We start from the raw sequence: 20,714 nt of genomic DNA, 5'->3' as shown, positions 1-20,714 counted from the left end.
TATTATGATTGCCAGAATTATAGTTATTATTACTCATGTCATATCTATATTTATAAGTATAAAAGACGTTATTATTATTAGTAGATTTTTATATAAGTATTATTGTTATTAAGGTTATTATTATTATTAATGTTATTATGAAAATAATACAAATTATATTTACTATGATACATATTAGTATTAGTATCATTATAGACTTATTATTAATATTATTATTATCAAAATTATTATTTTTCCTTATTAGTAAACTTTTCATCTTAGTAAAAACTATGGTTATTATCATTATTATAAGAATTATCATTTAAAACCATAATTAATAATAAAATTATTAATATTACTATCATTATTATTAACACTAGTATTATCAATATTATTATCACTACTAATACTACTTTGGTATTATTATAATTACTATTTTAACGAAACAAACGAAAAATATACATATGTATATAATACTTAATACCTATAACATAACAAAACTAATGTTTTATATACAAAATGAAAATATAAAACATATACAAATTTAAATATATATATATATATATATATATATATATATATATATATATATATATATATATATATATATATATATATATATATATATATATATATATATATATATATATATTTGATCGGTTACGATTATGTATATTAATAAATATATACAAATGATATAGGTTCGTGAATCTGAGGACAACCCTGCATTGTTCAATATAGTTATATGTATTTTTACTACAAAATACATTAGGTGAGTTTCATTTCCCTTTTTACCCTTTATATTTTTGGGCTGAGAATACATGCGCAACTTTTATAAATGTTTTACGAAATAGACACAAGTAATCGAAACTACATTATATGGTTGAATTATCGAAGTCGAATATGCCCCTTTTTATTAAGTCTGGTAATCTAAAAATTAGGGAACAGACACCCTAATTGACGCGAATCCTAAAGATAGATCTATCGGGCCCAACAAGCCCCATCCAAAGTACCGAATGCTTTAGTACTTCGAAATTATATCATGTCTGAAGGAGGATCCCGGAATGATGGGGATATTCTTATATGCATATTGTGAATGTCGGTTACCAGGTGTTCAATCCATATGAATGATATTTTTGTCTCTATGCATGGGACGTATGTTTATGAGAAATGGAAATATGAAATCTTGTGGTCTATTAAAATTATGAAATGATTATTTATGATAAACTAATGAACTCACCAACATTTTGGTTGACACTTGAAAGCATGTTTATTCTCAGGTACGAAGAAATCTTCCGCTGTGCATTTGCTCATTTTATAGATATTACTTGGAGTCATTCATGGCATATTTCAAAAAACGTTGCATTCGAGTCGTCGAGTTCATCAAGATTATTATTAAGTCAATTATAGTTGGATATATTATGAAATGGTATGCATGCCTGTCAACTTTCGATGTAATGAAAGATTGTCTTTTCAAAAACGAATGCAATGTTTGTAAAATGTATCATATAGAGGTCAAGTACCTCGCGATGTAATCAACTGTTATGAATCGTTTATAATCGATATGGACTTCATCTGGATGGATTAGGACGTGTCTTCATAGTTGGTATCAGAGCGGTGGTCGTAGCGAACCAGGTCTTGCAATAGTGTGTCTAACTAGTAGTCGTTAGGATGCATTAGTGAGTCTAGACTTCAACCTGGTCTACATGTCAAAAAGTTTTGCTTATCATTTTGTGTCGAAAATTATCTGCTTATCATTCTTAGTCTAGACACGTCTTGCTGCATTGATTGCATGAATAGTGTATAGACAAGATTCATATCTTAGCGTATCTGTTACTGTAAACCTTACCTGGCGTATCCCGTAAATTCCTCCGTAATCTACGAAACCTTTTGTTCTATATATATGGATATTCTATGTAATTAAGAATACCATCCGTTAGCCAGAAAATCATTTCATATCTAAAAATTCTTTATTCAATCGTACGAAATGGAATTCGTCATTAGTTCAAGTCACTCGGATTCCGAAATGGAATCCCACTCAAGCTCCGAAAGCAGTGTGACCGGAATGGATCACCCAATCAGTCATCATCTATTCTGGATGAATTGGGGATGGGTTCGTAGCCTCCTCAATCATTGGAGACAAGAAGAAGGTGATCCTTTCCATCCGCCACATTGCCCTATTGGCGAAGAACCTGATGTACTTACCGGTGAACCTGTTCGAAACACCATCTTTTCTCTCATTTCCAGAGTATCACGCCACGATTATATACTATACCAAATTCTAGATTATATTTATCCGCTAGTCCGAACCGAAAATCACTCCGGTGTAATAGAAGAAGTCAACGAGCTTCGCGCTCGGGTAGTGGCTTTAGAGAATATGGTGCGAAGGTTACAAACACCAGCAGCAGCACCAGCAGCATAACCAGTACCACCACCAATGTCAACAGTACCATCACCACCACCAACATCAACATCCGCATCCCACACCTCAACATCTTAATCTATACCTCGAACATCAACGTCATACGCACCATGGATACCAAGGAGTACCAACAACAACAACATCATCACACGTCTCAATCTTGCAATCTATACCTCAAGCATAATCATTGTTCTATGAATCGTTTTACGAATCGTTCTACATAAACTATCTTCGTCCTTCATGGTGATTATGTAATCTCTAATATTTTAGAGATTATGTACTCTTGTTCTAGCGGTAAATCTGATAAGTTTAATATCACATTGACTCATTAAATCCATAATTACGTCTGAAGAAAATAAATATGTATATATGTTTTCATAAAGATTGTAATTAAAATTTTTATTGTACAAATTGTTAGTGGTGAAAATATTTTAATGGGTAGGTAATATCCAAGGAATATTTAGATTTTGCATTAATAAGTTACACTGTACATTCTTCGAATCTGATTCAACAGTCATTTACTATCCTACTTGCAACCACAGCTATACGATTCCGTTCATCACAGAATAGCCATTTTCATTCAATTTCATATTTAGATTTTGACCTATCAGAATCCGACAAGTGGCATAATGAAGATAACATTAGACAAAATAAAATTTGTTAGAAACAAACAAATTAACTATGAGAAATTTTGTTAAGAATCCACGCTAACAAAATCCTAGGTAACTGTTCCTAGCTAACTGATTACATTTTGTTTATCGCAATTTATTTTATCACAATTTACATTCTAGCAATTTTATTTATCGTCATTAAATTTCTGTTATTTACTTTATGTACTTTATTTATCGTTATTTAATTTTCTGTTATTTATTTTACGCATTTAAATATCGGGACACGTATACAAGGTTTTGACATATCATATCGACGCATCTATATATATTATTTGGAATCACCATAGACACTCTATATGCAATAATGATCGAGTTCTATATACAGGGTTGAGGTTGATTCTACAATAATATATATAGTTTGAGTTGTGATCGAGTCTGAGACGTATACGGGTCACGACACGTATTAATTAATTCGAATATTATATATTAAACTATATATGAATTATTGGACTGTCAACTGTGGACTATCGACTGTGGACTAATAACATTGGACAATTAAAATGAATTAAAATATTGATTATAACATATGAAACTAAACAATTCTTCAAGTTGCCACTTGATTTCATCTTAAACATCATTTGTATCTTCACGATTACATTCTGCGTTCAAACCTTTCATTATTCTGGAAAACACCTCAATCGAGAGGATGAACCAACCGCACTTCATTTACGGGAGAAAAGATTGATGCATATAGTTATGCACCTGAAAACACTCGGAACCTGAGTAAACGTTTAACACATAGCTGTACTAATTCCTTTAGCGTTATTATTACCGAAAATAACTTTGCATCTGCTGTTCGAGATAACCAGTTTTGTCACAGCTCCAGCAAGACAACTTTGACTTTTTGTACGAAACAACCTTATTATAACATTGATATATACGCGTGCTCTTTTATTGTTACCAGGGAACCTTTCATATTCCACCATATTACCATCAGCGTTTAATCATCTAAAAACACAATTTTTCTGAAACCATCTCGGATTAATAACCGATGATTCAGATATCATAGCATTAAATGCAGAGGAAACAGAAAAATGGTAGATGGTCTAAACGACCAAAAGTTTGATGATAAAGAAAGGAGTGTTAGGAACGCTCGATAGAAAATTGGGTATTGAAAAACAGATTGAGCTACCCATGAAGGAGACCAAGGATAAATACAAGGACCAAACCCTATATTCAAAGGATTCAGGTAATTTTGGATCCGTTGAAATCTTTAGAGAATATCTTGCTCAGAAGTCATGTTAAAATCTTGCGGAAAATCTTTCTCCATCAACCATCGAACTTAGAAATTCCAAAATATCATCATCAATATCTTCGATATTTCTGAGGATATTTTCATAAATATTCTCGTCCGAAATTATATACCTCCTCGTGCTTCCTGTGTATCATTATATTCGAAACATTCAATAGAAAATTTAGTACCGAAAAGCAGATTATGCGAAACTAGGAAGAAAGCCGTGGACAAATCACAAAGAATAAGTTTGACTTCAAAGAATCCAAATGATTCAATGTCTGTTGAAATCTTTAGCGAATACCTTGCTTCTGACTCCAAACTCTTGCGGACAAATTTTCTTCACCATCCTTCAATATTATAAATTCCAAGATATCATCGTATCTTTCATTATAAATATCCTCCATATTTCTGAAGATATTTTTATAACTATTCTTATCTGAAATCATTAATCTCTTCGTACTATCAGTGTTACATCATACAGAAACTGTTAGTTTCTATATTCTGTAAACTTTCGAGCTTAAAATATGAATGTTATTGAAGTAATGTCGGGAACTGATGCATGAGTCAGTATAATATAATGACACTTGATCAACGTGATTATATTACAGTAGATCATGCTGAGTTTCTGATGGAACGTGATGATTCACAGATTCAAACGTCATTATGTGCCATGTTACATAATCCCTTCATTCTGCTTAACTTTTGAACATATCAATAAAATATATTCTTGATAGTTCTATTTTCAGTGATTCAGGTAATTTGACAAAACAAATTGTGCTACTACCTTTCCTTTCTATCTTGTATATTATGATAATTCGAAACTCCATACCTATGAATTCTGGACCATTACCTGCGAAAAGTAAACAAAAGCATGGAGCTCCGAAATAAAAAGGGGGTATAAATCGAAGCAAATAAGAGAGCGCATTAACTGTGGATGACAATAATTATAGGAGACAGGAGCAGGGACATTGAAATGTAAGGGAAAATATAAAATCCAACAACAAAGCAGAAATTACAAACCATGGATATTAATACGAATAGCAACATAAAGACACGGTATAATTAATAATAGTATCACCCCAAGATAATAGTAGAAATAAACAGATTCTTCTGATGGAAGATTGAAAATAAGGATGACAGAAATAATAATTAGGAAAATATTAGGGATTAGAACAGGATTAAGCATTTTCACAATTGTTTGGAGGAAGAATTAAGAAAGAAAGTATAGGAATGATGAAAATAATAGAACAAAGGAGTTTAATTTATAATGGAAATATCAGACAGAGTAATCGAAGAAGATCACCGTATTAATTATAGAGATCCTAATTTCCTTATTCGCCGAAGAAATCAAATCTTTTAGATTTCGAAGATTTTCTTCAAATCCCTTGTATTCCGGAATTCAACCAAAACAACGTCAAAAATTAAGATGCATCCTATTTTCTAAACTCAAACGTGACTACATCAAAAGTTAAGTCGAATCCTTACTTTCTCATTTCACTATTTACTGATAGCTTCATTCGTACTCTTCGAAAAATCGAATTATTTTATCCTTATTACTCAATGGTAATAAAACTCTATTTATCAGCTCATATAAGTCATGAAAACATTTTTATTGTTAGCCATGACCACCTCACTCAAATTTCGGGACGAAATTTCTTTAACGGGTAGGTACTGTGATGACCCGGGAATTTCCGACCAAATTTAAACGTAATCTGTATATGTTTTCGACACGATACGCAAAGTCTGTAATGTTGAGTCTCAAAATTTTTGAACTGTTTTCATACAAGCATTTAACCTTGACTATTCCTGACGATTCACGAACAATTGTTTGTAAATAGATATGAATATATATAATAATTGGAGATAATAAGACATAAATAATTAAGTTGTTATTAATCTATAAATATAACACTTGATTCCTGTACATATTTATTATTAGGTGTATGATAAAAATGTAAAAGTTATACAATTAACCTAACCTTCATTATAAATGTTAATATTAATATTTGTATTATTGAAATATATATATAATATATGAAACTTAAGATGTACGAGTATTGTTATTAATATTATTATTATCATTATTAATTCTACTATTAATATTATTATTATTATTATTATTATTAGTTTCATTATTATTAATAAAATTAATATTAAATATTAATGATTATATTATTATGTTTCTTTATATAATTAATGTACAAATATAAATTCGATATAAGGATATAGATATTCACATAAAAACATATAACTTGATATATCTTAGCTATTATTATCAGATATTAAAATTACCTTTATAAGTAACAATCATTATTAACATCATTAATAATAATATTATTGTTATCATCTTATATTATTGTCATTAGTTATTAGTATTACTATTACTAGTAATTGTATAATTATTATTGTTATATTTAAGATTTATATATAAATATAATTTTATAAATATATAAGATATACAAATACAGGATATAAAAATAGATGTAGATATATACATATACATATAAATACACGGCTATATACCAATAAATAATAGGAAATTTGTATTAATATTATAAAGATAAGTATTATTATTATTATTAATATAATTATAAATTAGTAATATTAATTAAATATAATGTGGATAAGATAAAAGAATCAGATCCATTATTTTTTCTGCCCGTGATTTTTTTTGTCAACTATCACAAACCCTACAAACTCATTCCATCCTCTCTTAAATCTCGACATTAAACGTTTAAAATTCTTTAATTTCTTTAACCAAATATCAACCCTGATTGTGAATTAAGCAGGAGTCAGATGCTATTTTTTTTTCTTCGCAGGTCGATACCTCTGTATCATAACCCTTCTAGCAAAATTTCTAGTTTGAAACGATCTTCAAAATCTAAATATGCAATTGTGTTAGGAATCATCAACTAAAACTATCTGTGAAGTTTCAAATTCCAATTCTTCCTAACGAGTTTGAATTTCAAGGTCAAAGATTTGGTTTTTAAAAGTCAACAAATGTTCTTCGATAAATTTCGAAATATCCGTTACAGATGAGGTTAAATTGTTGATTGATAAAGATTCTAGGTGTTATTTGAAACTAACTTTGTGTTGTAACAATTGTCCAAAACAAGCTCGAATTCAAAATCATCATTTTTTTTTCTTTCTTGTGCGACGAACAGCACTGCTGTTTCTTTGTTTATTTAATTTTTTTTTTGTCTTTCTTTGGTTGTTAATCCATTTAATAGCGAATAAATATTTAAGTGTTGGATATTAAGTTTTAAAAACAAAATTTGATTTAATTAGGGTGTTGGAAATTGCCTTGGTCGAATTAGTGTTTGAGGAAGAAGGAGAAAGAAGAACAGTGATTAGACGGGTTATTATATTTCAATTTGCGTTTTAAAACGGATAATGGGCAGTAGCCCAGCAGGTTTAATGAGTTAACAGGTGTTCAAGAGGTCACAGGTTCGAGTCTCGTATGGGACAGTTTTTTTTTTTGGAAAGCTATATTAAGGGTATACACAATTACTCTCTTTTCTATTATTATCATTATTATTATTAATTATTATTCTTATTATTGTTATGATTATAATTATTAGTTTATAATGTTATTAGCATGATTAAGATTATTAATGTTATAATGATTATTATTATGATTACTAGAATTATAGTTATTATTACTCATGTCATATCTATATTTATAAGCATAAAAGACGTTATTATTATTAGTAGATTTTTATATAAGTATTATTGTGATTAAGGTTATTATTATTATTAATGTTATTATAAAAATAATACAAATTATATTTACTATGATACATATTAGTATTAGTATCATTATAGACTTATTATTAATATTATTATTATCAAAATTATTATTTTTCCTTATTAGTAAACTTTTCGTCTTAGTAAAAACTATGGTTATTATCATTATTATAAGAATTATCATTTAAAACCATAATTAATAATAAAATTATTAATATTACTATCATTATTATTAACACTAGTATTATCAATATTATTATCACTACTAATACTACTTTGGTATTATTATAATTACTATTTTAATGAAACAAACGAAAAATATACATATGTATATAATACTTAATACCTATAACATAACAAAACTAATGTTTTATATACAAAATGAAAATATAAAACATATACAAATTTAAATATATATATATATATATATAAATTTGATCGGTTACGATTATGTATATTAATAAATATATACAAATGATATAGGTTCGTGAATCCGAGGACAACCCTGCATTGTTCAATATAGTCATATGTATTTTTACTACAAAATACATTAGGTGAGTTTCATTTGACTTTTTACTCTTTATATTTTTGGGCTGAGAATACATGCGCAACTTTTATAAATGTTTTACGAAATAGACACAAGTAATCGAAACTACATTATATGGTTGAATTATCGAAGTCGAATATGCCTCTTTTTATTAAGTCTGGTAATCTAAGAATTAGGGAACAGACACCCTAATTGACGCGAATCCTAAAGATAGATCTATCGGGCCCAACAAGCCCCATCCAAAGTACCAGATGCTTTAGTACTTCAAAATTATATCATGTCCGAAGGAGGATCCCAGAATGATGGGGATATTCTTATATGCATATTGTGAATGTCGGTTATCAGGTGTTCAATCCATATGAATGATATTTTTGTCTCTATGCAAGGGACGTATGTTTATGAGAAATGGAAATATGAAATCTTGTGGTCTATTAAAATTATGAAATGATTATTTATGATAAATTAATGAACTCACCAACGTTTTGGTTGACACTTGAAAGCATGTTTATTCTCAGGTACGAAGAAATCTTCCGCTGTGCATTTGCTCATTTTATAGATATTACTTGGAGTCATTCATGGCATATTTCAAAAAACGTTGCATTCGAGTCGTCGAGTTCATCAAGATTATTATTAAGTCAATTATAGTTGGATATATTATGAAATGGTATGCATGCCTGTCAACTTTCGATGTAATGAAAGATTGTCTTTTCAAAAATGAATGCAATGTTTGTAAAAATGTATCATATAGAGGTCAAGTACCTCGCGATGTAATCAACTGTTATGAATCGTTTATAATCGATATGGACTTCGTCCAGATGGATTAGGACGGGTCTTCACATATACCCACCTGTAATGTACATGTGATATCTTTTAAATACGGTACACCTTTCTTGTGTACGAAATCATCTTTCATAAAACTTGGCAACCGTACACATATCTTGTGCACAAAAATAACATACACATAACCTGTGTATAAAATCATTATCTCGATACATAACATTCACATTTCATTCATTGATTGGCTTAGTAACCGACCTTAACATATAATGCGCATCAATAATATCCCCAAAACAGAACATCTTTTCAGTATAATAATAATAAACTTCGAAGTACTAAACACCACGCCCACTAGCTCTTTCGTCTAGTGAACATTCTGGGTGGGGGTGTTAAACCCGGTAGCTAACTTTAGGATTCGCGTGAATTAGGGCCATACCCGTTTCTAATTCTTAGGTTACCAAGCAATAATAATTAGGGGAAATATTCACAACAATTAGTGGCAATTATAACGTCCAACTAATTCAATAATAATCCACAGAACTTCTGTCTGCATAATAATTCATTCAAGGAATGTTTTGCTTGTGTCTATCTCGTTAAACATTTATAAAAGCATTTCATGTATTCTCAGTTCAAAATATATTTCAAAAGCATTTAGTAAAGCATTTATAAAAACAGCGCATGTATTCTCAGTCCCAAAAATGTAAAGAATAAAAGGGAGCAAATGAACTCACCTAATGTATTTTGTAGTAAAAATACATATGGCTAAATTGAAAAATGCAGGGTTGGCCTCAGATTCACGAACCTATATTATGTATATACATATTAACACCTATATTTGTAATCGAATAAATATATATATAATTATTAGTGTTATTATTATATGTTAGTATAAATTATAACTTAGTGTTATAAAAATGTTTAATATCTATATATTTAGTTATATTTATATATTTATATATATATATATATATATATATATATATATATATATATATATATATATATATATATATATATATATATATATATATATATATATATATATATATATATATATATATATTTATATATATTTATATGGTCAGCATTATAAAAAAAAATCATTAGTTTGTTATATATAAGTATTTATATAAATAATATTAATATGTTTGTTTTATGATATATAAACTATTATTATAATTATAATATATGTATTAAGTATATTTTAAGTACAAAATATTTATTTGTAACAAAAATGATAGTTTCCAATAAGAATGATTTACTAATATTAATAACCTTCTTTGATATTGATAATACTGATTATAATAACGATATTGTTAAAAGTGATACTTATGTTAATAATAATAGTAATACTACTAATTACAAAGATGATATTAATACTAATATTAGTGAAAATAATAATGGCTTGTATTATTTTTATAGTAACAATAATAATAACCCTAATCACTATTTTAATAATAACAATAATAATAATAATAATAATAATAATAATAATAATAATAATAATAAGAATAATAATAATAATAATAATAATAATAATAATAATAATAATAATAATAATAATAATAATAATAATAATAATAATAATAATAATAATAATAATAATAATAATAATAATAATAATAAATTTTGAGAACTACCTCTTAAAAAGAAAAGACCCCTGCAGGGCTCGAACCCGCCACCTCTCGAATAATCGCAAACACTTCTAACCAATCCACTGAGCCTACACTTCTACCTATATCCGGTTTAAAATTTATAAAAACCCTTTCATCGGTCTTCCTTTCTTCCTAATCAATTCGGCCCATAATAGAAAGGATTGAAACGGTTCTCGACCCAACTGAAAACATGGCCCAACTCCTCACTTTGCTACAGCCCAGCTTTTATTAAAAAAAAAAAATTTGTACAGCTGCCTATGCCAAGTTTCGAACCAGGGACCTCTCGTTTACGTAACACTCGCCTAAACCATCGAACCGCTATTCTCTTTCTTGTAATTACTCATCCATTTAAATATTTAATATGTACGTAACTATTTACCATTAATTCATCATCATCTTCTCCGTTATCATCATCATCGCCATTCTCCCTTACAGCTTCATAATCATTACCGTCAAACATCATCACCTATCATCATCTATCATCATCAAATCTTTATTTCTTACATCATTTTCGTACTTACTGCATCACCATCATCATGTACCATTATTGTTACAGTACGCTATCATCGTTATTCTTTTGTTATCTAGAAACAGAAATAATAGTATATTGGTATGCGAAAGCTGTACAAGTGTTCGGGCTTTTTGGTAGTTTAATTATAACTAAAACATGAAATGGTACAGCTGTAGTGACAAAGAAAAGAAGAAGGAGAGAAAAAAAATATAAAAGTGAGATAGAGAGAAAATGAGAGAGAGAGAGAAAGAGATGGTCTTAGTTGGTGGTGTGTGCTTCAAAACAGAAAACAATAGTAGCACTTATGGTGGTGATGATGGTGGTTTACACGACAGGAAAAATCCAAATTAATGGGGTGTTCAGTTTTTATGATAGTGGTGAGGTGGTTGACGGTTATGGTGAAGAGTGGTGGTAGTGAAAGCCGGAGATGGTGTGCCGGTTAAGGAAGGTGATTCAAAGTGATGATGATCAATGATGATGGTTTATGGTTGGTGCTTGTCGATTAATAATATGAGAAAGGTGAAGTGGTGGTTTCCTATGGTGTTACAAGTGGTTCATCGTGGTGGTATGGTAGTCGGTTCTTATCAAAATTCGAAATAGAAAGATCAACAAATGAAAACTCGATGATTATGAAAGTTCTCGGACTTGATTATTAGAGGGAGAGAAGGAAAGAGATAGAGGGATGGTGGTGATGGATACATCTCTCATTCTCTGTCTACATTCACTTAATTATATATATTAATTATATTATATAGTTATAATATTAATAATAATTAATAATAATAATATAATAATTAAACTTTCAAGTGTGAATGAAAGGAGTAAGTAATAACACGTAAAGCACAGTGAAGCCATCATATGTTTGGTGTTTTGTACCGACAGTTTATCCCGGATGGCTATATCGTGTCCATTGCTAAGCAGTTAACGTATAAAAGTGTTCCTACAAATCCCAAATTTTTAGATTAACTATATTTAATTATTTCACTCATTAACTGTTTGAAACCTGATCAAAAAGGTTCGATAATTATTTATTTTCTGTTCCAATTTATATGTACGGAGTACTAATATTTAAACTTAAAAATGTAAAAATATTTTTAACAAATCAAGAATCTTCGTAATCAATTTACAGTCTAACTTTTATTTCAATCCTTCATGAACATGTACAATATCTATATTAAAACAAACAAAACATCAACCGAGTGTTACTGACATTTACTAATTAAGCTCGAAATCATTCATATTCCATATACACATTCTATATATATATATATATATATATATATATATATATATATATATATATATATATATATATATATATAAAATCTTAATTAACAAGTTTATGTAAATAAATATATAAATAATATTCTTTTAAACAACTAAATATAATATTATATATTTACAAGTATTATTTATATATATATTTATATATATATTATATATATATATATATATATATATATATATATATATATAACTATTTAAAAATAGTTGTTTGTGAATCGTCGAGAATGGTCGAAGGTCAATTGAATATATGAAACAGTTCAAAATTTTTGAGATCCAACCAAACAGACTTTGCTTATCGTGTCGAAATCATATAAAGATTAAGTTTAAATTTGGTCAGAAATCTCCGGGTCGTCACAGTACCTACCCGTTAAAGAAATTTCGTCTCGAAATTTGAGTGAGGTGGTCATGGCTAACAAATAAAATGTTTTCATGACTCATATAAGCTGATAAATAGAGTTTTATTACCACTGAGTAATATGGATAAAACAATTCGATTATTCGAAGGGTACGAATGAAGCTATCACTATATAGTGAAATGAGAAGGACAAGTTTCATAATAACTTTTGACTAGTTATGGTTAAATTCCAGAATTCAAGGGATTTAAAGAAATCTTCGAAATCCTTATAAGATTTGATTCTTCAATAATTAAGGAAGTTAGGATCCTCTTAAATTTAATACAGGTAATCTACCTCGATTACTATGTCTGATATTTTACTATAAATTCATTTCTTCCGTTCCATTATTTTCACAACTCCTCTACTTCCTTCTATTTTTAAGCTTCATGCTTCTGTTTTATTTCTGACTTAAAGTAAACCGATCAAGACATCTCGGTGTTGTAGGTATAAAGTTCGTATGAACATGATTAAGATTCCAAGAAGGAATGAAATGTAATAGTACGATTTGATTTGTAGATTACCAAAAATTACGGAAGATAGAACTATCAAGAATATATTTTCTTGATATGTTCGAAGGTTAAGTAGAATGAAACAGCAATGTAACATGGTTCATGATAAAGGTATGATCTGTGATCCTTTATCACGTTCCATTAGAAACTCAGCATGACTTACAGTAATATAATTACGTTGGCCAAGCGCCATTATATTATACAAACTCATGCTTCAATTCCCAACACTTCTCCACAATTCATTCATAATTTATACTTAGATTTTACTGAAGTTTCCAATATAATGGAATACAGAAAACACGAAGAAGTAGATAATTTTGGACAAGAATATTTGTGAAAATATCCTCAGAAATATCGAAGATATTTATGATGATATTTTGGAATTTCTATGTTCGAAGGTTGATGAAGAAAAATTTTCTGCAAGATTTTAACATGACTTCGGAGCAATATATTCTCTAAAGATTTCATCGGATCCAGAATTACCTGGATTCTTTGAAGGCAGGTTTAGTCTTTGTGATTTGTTCACAGCCTCCTTCATAGTTTCGCATAATTCGCTTTTCAGCACTAAATTTCCTATTGAGCGTTTCCAACACTTCATTCTTTATCATCATACTTTCGACGATCAAAGTCGTTTAAGGTTGTCTACAGTTTCTACTGCTTCGTTAATTTTTTCAAAAGTTGGGGTATCGAATTGTAAACTGTGTGCTTTTCAGAATTTCAGAATGGAAGATCATAATTCTAAGAGATAAGGATTATATGTATACTTATAACTGTTGATGTAGAAACGCTGCGAGATTCAAAATACTGATTACTGATTTCCCGGTACTTGGTATGTAAATTCTTGTTACAAGATGCGGGTGAGTATATGATAGGGTTTTAATGAACAAATATAATGGTTTTTCGGAGAGACTTAAGCTGATGAGTAATGAAGTTGCTGGTAAGTTTACTGCTAATGTGGTGGAATGTAAACGGTTCTCCGGTAACGATGACGAAAGGTAAAGTTATATATCAAGGTTATAATAAAGTTAATCAGAATGAAAAGTCGAAGTTGACTTGCTGAAGCTGTGACAAAATTGGCTAATTTGGAAAGGGATTTGCAAAGTGATTTTCGGTAATAACAACGCCAAAGGAGCTAGCACAGATACGTGTTAAACGTTTACTCAGGTTTCGAGAGTTTTTCAGGTGCATAACTATATGTATCAATCTTTTCTTCCGTAGATGAAGTTCGGTTAGTTCATCCTCTCGATTGAGGTGTTTTTAAAAAATCATGAAAGTTTGAACACGGATTGTAATCGTCAAGATACAAATGAGGTTTAAGATGAAATCAAGTGGCAAACTTGAAGAAATATTTAGTTTCATATGTTATAATCAATATTTTAATTCATTTTAATTGTCCAATATTATTAGTCCACAGTCGATAGTCCACAGTTAACAGTCCAATAATTCATATATAGTTTAATATATAATATTCGAATTAATTAATACGTATCGTGACCCGTGTACATGTCTCAGACTCGATCACAACTCAAACTATATATATTATTGTAGAATCAACCTCAACCCTGTATAGCTAACTCCTGCATTACTGCATATAGAGTGTCTATGCTTATTCTAAATAATATATATAGATGCGTCGATATGATATGTCAAAACCTTGTATACGTGTCCCGATATTTAAAGTGCGTAAAATAAATAACAGAAATTAAATGACGATAAATAAAATTGCGAGAATTAAAATTGGAATAAATAAAATGCGATAAATAAATTGCGATAAATAAAATGTAATCAGTTAGCTAGGAACAGTTAGCTAGGAACAGTTAGCGTGGATTCTTAACAAAATTTCTCATAATTAATTTGTTTGTTTCTAACAAATTTTATTTTGTCCAATGTTTTCTTCATTATGCCACTTGTTGGATTCTGATAGGTCAAAATCCAAATATGAAATTGAATGAAAATAGTTATTCTGTGATGAACGGATTCGTACTTCCATGGTTGTAAGTAGGATAGTAAATGACTATTGAATCAGATTCGAAGAATATATAGTGTAACTTATTAATGTGAAATCTAATATTTCTAGGTATTACCTACCCGTTAAAATATTTTCACCATTAACAGTTTGTACAAAAGAATTTTAATTACAATCTTTATGAAAATATATATACATATATATTTTCTTCAGATGTAATCATGGATTTAATGAGTTAATATGATATTAATCTCATTTGATTTACCATTAGAATTAGAATGGATAATCTCCAAAACTTTAGAGATTACTTAATCGCCATGTCAAACGGGGATAAATGATGTAGAACATCATGTAGAATGATGATTATGTTTGAGGTACAGAATGAGATGTTGAGGTATGGATTGTTGATGATACTGGTGTTGTTGCTGATGGTACTGTTGGTACCGGTGATGTTGCTGAAGCTGGTAAATCTTGCACCATATTCTCCAAATTTATTAATTGAGTGAGAAGCTCGTTGACTTCTTCCATTACTCCAAGATGATTGTTGATCAGAACGAACGGATGAATAAGGTATAGAATTTTAGATAGAATATAATCGTGGCGAGATATTCGGGAAATGAGTGAGAAAATAGTATCTCGAACAGGTTAGCCGATAAGTGCTTCAGGTTCACCTCCAAGAGGTGAATTTAGTTGATGGAAAGGATCATCTTCTTTTTGTCTCCAATGATTAAATAGGCTACGAACCCATCAGATGAATTGGTTGATTTATTCTGGTGACACTGCTTTCGGAGCTTAGGTGAAACTCCATATCGGAATAGCTGTCAGAATCCGAGGAATTCGAACTGGTTGAGGGATTCATCTCGTACGATTATATGAAGGATTTTTGATAAGAAATAGATTATAGGATATAGATTAGTACCCTACAATACATAATTTACATATGCATATATAATACTAAAATCCCATAAGTTACGGAGGAATCTACGGAAGCTGTCAGGCAAAGATAACAATAACAGATATGCTAAGATATGAATTTATCTATACACTGTCTATGCAATAGAGGCGGTAAGACATGTCTAGACTAAGAATGATAAGCAGGTAAATTCCTAAGGATGATAAGCAGATGATTTCCGACTAGAAATGATAAGCAAAACTTTTGACATGCAGACACGATCGAAGTCCAGACACACTAATGCATCTAAACAACTATCAGTTAGACACACTAATGCAAGACCTGGTTCGCTAAGACCACCGCTCTGATACCACCTGTAGTGACCCGTCCTAATCCATCCGGACGAATACATTACATTTGGTTACATCGCGAGGTACTTGACCACTGTATGATACATTTTACAAACATTGCATTCGTTTTAAAAAGACAAACTTTCATTACATCAAAAGTTGACGGCATGCATACCATTTCCTAATATATCCAACTATGAATGACTTGATAATAATCTTGATGAATTCAATGACTCGAATGCAATGTCTTTTGAAATATGTCATGAATGACTCCAAGTAATATCTCTAGAATGAACAAATTGTGATGACCCGGGAATTTTCGATCAAATTTAAAATTAATCTTTATATAGTTTTGACACGATAAGCAAAGTCTGTAATGTTAATGTTTTCAAAAAAAAAAAAAAAAAAAATTGAATTGTGTTCATGTAATCACTTACCCTTCGACTATTCCCGACGATTCACGAACAACTATGTAAATAGATGCATATAGATATTATTGGAATAATATATGATTAAACGGTTAGAATTAAATATGTAAAATATCATGCGATGTAATGGAAACAATATTTATAAATATATAGATATATATATATATATATATAATTATGTATATAAATATTATTTTTAAATATATAAAGTTATATTAAATCTAATTGTTTAAAAATATATAATATATTTGTTTTAGTAATTAAACTTACTAATTTTAAAACTGTTTTTATATAGAATGTGAACCTATTAAAAATAAATGATTTCGAGCTTAATTAGTAAACGTAAGTAACACTTGGTTGACGTTTTTTTTAATTTTAATATAGATATAGTACTTGTTCATGATGGATTGAAATAAAAGTTGAACTGCAAATTGATTTCAAAGATCTTAGATTTGTTAAATATATGTTTACCCTTTTAAGTTTGAATATTAGTACTCTGTACATATAAATTGGAACAGAAAATAAATAATTATAGAACCTTTTTGATCAGGTTTCATACAGCTAATGAGTGGAATAATTAAATATATTTAATCTAAAAATTTAGGATTTTTAGGAAGACTCTTACATATTAACTGTTTAGCAATGAACCACGATATAAGAGTCCGTAAATTAAAATATCTACATATTAGGACAAGAAGCCGATGGCTTCACTATTGGCATCACTGTTTCCTCATCAATCATTATTCCATTATTATCTCACATGCTCTTAATTTAAGATTATTGTTATAATAGTATTATTAATATTATTAATAATTTATATATACTTATGCATTACACATTCATCAGGAAAAACAAACATATCTTCCTTCTTCAACTACTATCATCGACACAACCCATTGCCATCACCCTATAACAACTGCCACAACCACTGTAGGACATCATAATCCACCATCTATCTTTTATCTATCACATATATAAATATATACATATATACATACATATACATATGTGTATATTGTTACACATGGATAGAAACTCGATCACACACCCACTTACATAATCACGACAACCCTGCACCAACGTTGAACCACCACCGGCTGCCGCTACCACCACTTCACCACCGTCACCATGAACAACCCATCAACCACCACGACAATCACCCTCTCTCTCTCTCTTCTTCCTCTCTTCTCTCTCCACTGTTTTTGAGTTAAACCTTCCCAAACATCCACCCTAAACCACCTTTAATTATCACTGAAACTGCTATACTGCTACATCTTTTCTGTTTTGGATTCATCAACACAGTCACAATCGTAGCTGCCATCGTGATATTTCTGCTGCCTCATTTTTTTTCTCTCGTTCATGTTACCTTTTGACTTATATACACCGAAATTTCCTTTTGAATAATACAACATGGACCCCTTTAATCAAACCACTACACTACCTTTTCTATTACACCAACTCTCCTTTTATATAATACTACAATGATGTGATGATGTCTAGATAATGATATGGATGAAAATAATATATGCTGTATCATTATGTTTCCTATTTTAACGAAAAAAAAAGAAACCCCACAAACACATATACACGTTATTTTTCCTTGGATCCTAAAACCTCACTTACAAACAAGCCAAGCCTTCTTTTAAATTCTGCAGACGTCAACCTTTCTTGTTGTGGGCCATTGTATTTTTTTTTTGGGTTACAAGTTTCTATAATGGACCGTGATAATCTTACACGATATGATGAGGAGATAGATGATGATTATTAGATGATGATGAACGTGATTAGGGATGAACGAGCTGAGTATAAGTATTTTTTTTCTTCTTCTATCGCAGCTATTTTCTTTTTCCTTTACTAGCGAATTGTGCAAATTAGTGTGGTAATGGACTTCTATTTAGTGGGTTTAGGATATAAACATTGGGCCACCGTGATTTACTTTTATTTGGGCCGCGTTTTTGTTATTCACTTGGGCTTGTAAAATTGCTATTGGATTGAAAGAGAAGTGGGCTAAGGATACGGGTTTTATAGATTAGAGACTAGATTAAATCAGAAAAGAAAAACAGCGGAGCCATGGTCTAGTGTGATTAAGTGTAACCGAGAGGTCGCGGGTTCGAATCCTGGCCTGGACATATCTTTTAAGCTTGCTCTTTAAGGTATTATTATTATTATTATTATTATTATTATTATTATTATTATTATTATTATTATTATTATTATTATTATTATTATTATTATTATTATTATTAATGTTATTATTCTTATTACTATTAAAATTATTATTAATATTATGGTTATTAATTATTGATGTTATTATTACTAATTATTAATACAATTATAATTATTATTGTTAGTACCATGACTATAAGTAATATAACCATTATTATTAATATTAACATTATTAATGTATTTATTGTTATATATTTTGTCATCTAAGTAGTAATTATTATTATTATTATTATTATTATTATTATTATTATTATTATTATTATTATTATTATTATTATTATTATTTTTATTATTATTATTATTATTATTATTGTTATTATTATTATTATTAAAAAAAATAAAAAATTATTATTAAGATTACCATTAGTAATAAGATTGTTATAATAGTTATTATAATTATGTATTATGTACCATTATCAAAATTATTATCTTCATTATGATTATTAGTAAACTTTTTATTTTACTAAAAACTTCTGCTAATATCATTATTATAAGATTTATTATTAAAACTATCATTTATAACATTACCTTTATTAATAAAAAAAAATTTAAGTATTATAATCATTTTACTATATTTAATAAAATTTTAGTATTGTCGTAATTACTATTTTTTTTTTTACAAATGATATATATACATACATATGAATATACTTAATATATATGACATACGAAATTGATAATTTTATATATAAAATAAATATATGAAACATAAAGATTACTAATATAAAAATGATATAACTAATAAATGCTTATATATATAAATTTGTTCGATTACAATTATGTGTGTTAATAAATATACAAATAATATAAGTTCGTAAATCCGAAGTCAACCCTATACTTGTTCAATGTCGTTCTATGTATTTTTACTACAAAATACATTAGGTGAGTTTCATTTGCCTTTTTACCCTTTATATTTTTGGGTTGAGAATAAATGCGCAACTTTTATAACTGTTTTACTAAATAGACACAAGTAATCGAAATTACGTTCTATGGTTGAATGATCGAAACTGAATATGCCCCTTTTTAGTCTGGTAATCTAAGAATTAGGGAACAGACAGCCTAATTGACGTGAATCCTAAAGATAGATCTATCGGGCCCAACAAGCCCCATCCAAAGTA

This window comes from Rutidosis leptorrhynchoides, chromosome 4 (genome assembly GCF_046630445.1).
Source record: "Rutidosis leptorrhynchoides isolate AG116_Rl617_1_P2 chromosome 4, CSIRO_AGI_Rlap_v1, whole genome shotgun sequence".
Taxonomy (NCBI): Eukaryota; Viridiplantae; Streptophyta; class Magnoliopsida; order Asterales; family Asteraceae; genus Rutidosis; species Rutidosis leptorrhynchoides.
This window is presented reverse-complemented; position numbering follows the sequence as displayed.